At 36.2% G+C, this 3,230-nt stretch overlaps 1 long non-coding RNA gene across 1 annotated transcript; it reads left to right on the top strand.

Moving 5' to 3' along the window:
- The first annotated feature begins 1,304 nt into the window (after nt 1–1,304).
- On the top strand, nt 1,305–2,794 carry LOC148697439 (uncharacterized). Its single transcript, XR_015961232.1, has 3 exons — nt 1,305–1,450; nt 1,850–1,930; nt 2,517–2,794. It is a non-coding gene; the product is annotated as an uncharacterized LOC148697439 (long non-coding RNA).
- The last annotated feature ends 436 nt before the right edge of the window (nt 2,795–3,230 follow it).

Below are 3,230 nucleotides of genomic sequence, written 5' to 3'. Positions count from 1 at the left end.
ATAATCATGAACTAGACTATGCCAAAATTAAGTGGAGGATGGTGGATCATTGAAATGAGGAACCACTCCGTGAATCTTCTTCTTGTTCCTCTTCTTCCACCTTGTAGCTTTGAAATTTGGTGTCGATACAAGGCAATGAGGCACTGCATATTTCTGCTTCTTCTTTAATTTCGAAGCTCGAGACTTCTTTTTCTTCTTCACTTTTTTCCATTGCCTCTTCCACCATATCTTGGCCATTTGAATGGAATTGAGTTGACCATACATATCTTCAATTTTTGGTTCAATTCTGCATATAATGAATGAACTAGGAATATAATTTTACGACTTAAATTTCATTGTATTGCATAATTGAAATATACACACATACAATCCTCATTCCATAGGGAAACAATAAAGGACACAAACATATATCTTTACTAATAAATGACTCCTAATATTTACACAATCTTTACGTTCCCTTTTAATATTTACTCATGTTTTACACTCCCCCTCAAGTTGGTGCATAGATATCACACATGCTCAACTTTGCAAGCGAGTCATCAAACTTTCGACTACACACAACATGAGTAAGAATATCTACAAGTTGCTCCTCCTAATTCACAAACAGTATTGATACAATCTTCTTCTCGAGCTTTTCTTTGATAAAATGTCGATCAACCTCCACATGCTTTGTCCTACCATGCTGCACTGGGTTATCAGCTATATCTCTCGCTGACTTGTTATCACAATACAATTTCATGGTCTCCTTCCGCTTGAACCCAAGACCCCAAAAAAGTTTCCGTAGCCAAAGAATTTCACAAATGCTTTAAGCCATGCCCCTATACTCGGCCTCAGTTGAGGATCGTGATACCACCTTCTATTTCTTACTTCGTTATGTAACCGGATTCCCTCCAACAAAAGTAAAATACCCAGAAGTAGATCGCCTATCATTTACATCACCTACCCAGTCAGCATCCGTGAACTCTTCAATCTTCAAATGCTCGTGGCTCTCATACAAAACTCATTTTCCTGGTGCAGACTTCAAATATGCTAGGATACGCATAACAATAACCATATGAACTACACTTGGTGAGTGCATAAACTGACTCACGACACTCACATCATAGGTGATATTCGAACATGTATGAGCCAATGTAAAACCCAGAAACATTTATTTAATTATGTGGAGCTTGTAAAGGTTTAGGTGGATAAAAATAGGGTGTGTGTCAAGTTGTTATTAGGTAAAAAAAAAAAAAAAAAAAAAAAGAGACAAAAGGAATGGAGAGCACGTGAGTTAAGATGATCCTTTCATCTTTTTGGTTTTCGGTGCTTAGTTTCCAAACGATTAGAAAGGAAGAAACAGCCATGGTTCTTCTTTAGGTATCAAAAGAAGAAAAATGCATTGGTTAATCTTTAGACATGCGATTTGCAATCCGTTTTTGCCTCTGTGATCATAACTCTACAAACGAAGGTAAGAATTCAAAACTTATTTGCAGATTTAATTTTTTATTTTTTTAACTGGGGATTTCATGTTAATAAGTTTGAAAATTCATGGTTGAATTGAGAGTTTTGGAAGTCTTAAGGCTAGTTGAAAAGCATTATTGAAGAAGACATGTAAATTTTTACTTGATTTTCAGTTATGAAATTCAATTGTGGATTGGCTGTTAGATGGCATTTGGTATATAGCTAAAGCCCTGAATGGATTTCATGGAAAAAGTTAATTAAGCTGGGACTCATATGAATAAATATTAGATTTGATTATTTTGGGACATACACGCACTGGGCCAATGGAATTGAGGAGTATTAGTATGTGTTGGTACATGTGAAGTGTGTATTGATATTTTTTTTTCTTCTGTTTTTTCCGGATTAGGCACTCTCGTGGCTTAAGCAAGTTCAAATGATAAGAGTGAACATTGTGGAAAGAGTTGGTACCTGAAGCTTGGAATATCAGGTAGGGGGACTCACACCCTAGTTAATGGTTTTCGGTACGTATTATGTATGTAAATATTGATGCGTGCAAGCTATGCATTGGATTTTTTTGCTGTTAGAATTGCATGTTAGGAAGAAGATTTTGATTTTTCTAGCATGTGATTTATGTTATTCTATATTGTAATGACAACCTGAGAGTGAGGGGGGCTGTGTGACTACCTTGGGCTTCGATCCCCTAAACCTCTGGAGGGTCCTATAAAAACGGACTCGTACCATTAACCATAAAAGGAGGGTACTTATGTCTAAGTGGTATAGGTTGTAAGTGGACACTCTCACTACCCTACCTTGTGTTGGTATTACATGAGAATTTTATTTTAGGTATGGGTAGCTGGTCGCATGTTTGGTTGTCAAGACAAAAAGAACGTGGGGATCCCACTATAGTTACTTGCATGAGCATGAAATAAATTTTAACTCAAGCCAAAGGATTTTGTTGTGCAAATTATTTCCTTTATACGTAGTACAAAGGTATATCTAGTTTCAAACCTAGCTAGGGTGCCTCTCGAGGGGGTGCATATAATAGTATGTAATGCTCACCCTTACATTTTCAGGTGTTGTGCGAGATATAATGGAAGAGTTGGACTAAGGTGTGCGATTGTAGCTTGTCAACCTCAAAGCTTTTGAGTCAGAAAATCATCTTTTGAAATGTAAATATTGATTTTCTGGTTTTAGTGAAAATTGTCTATGTAAAGCCTCTTTTGCTTATGTATATATTTATCTAAACCTATTACTCATTTGGCTTTTGTAAACTAAACTTCTGGGTTTTCTTTTGTAAAAAGGTTACTTATGAAATGGTTTGAATGTTATGGCTTTTGCTTGAACTCGAATATTTATTTTGTTATTAGTTTTAGAAACCTTGCGTATCTTAAAGATACAAGAGAATTTTCGTGTTCTGAGAATGGAGCATACAACTCTCATACGTTTATAAGATTCGCGGTGCTGTCGCATTACATTTTGGGGTCATGATAGCCGAATAAATTAGTCTTCCTACAAGTCTCTGATATTTACCTTTATCAACTGATTTCTGATTTGGATCCAAACATAGATGATGCTTTTCAACAATGGGAGTGTCTACCGGCTTACACCCTAGCATACTAGTTTCTTTTAATAAATCCAGAACATACTTATGTTGAGATAAGAAGATACCTTTAGATGAGCGAGCAACTTCAACCCCAAGAAAATACTTCAAATCCCCCAGGTTCTGCACTTTTGAACTCGGCTGCAAGGTTTCCCTACATAGATGATTAAAGCTGTCACTTTATCTT

The sequence above is a fragment of the Pyrus communis genome, chromosome 4 (genome assembly GCF_041283825.1).
Source record: "Pyrus communis isolate YQ-2024b chromosome 4, ASM4128382v1, whole genome shotgun sequence".
NCBI classification, from domain to species: domain Eukaryota; kingdom Viridiplantae; phylum Streptophyta; class Magnoliopsida; order Rosales; family Rosaceae; genus Pyrus; species Pyrus communis.
This window is presented reverse-complemented; position numbering and strand designations above follow the sequence as displayed.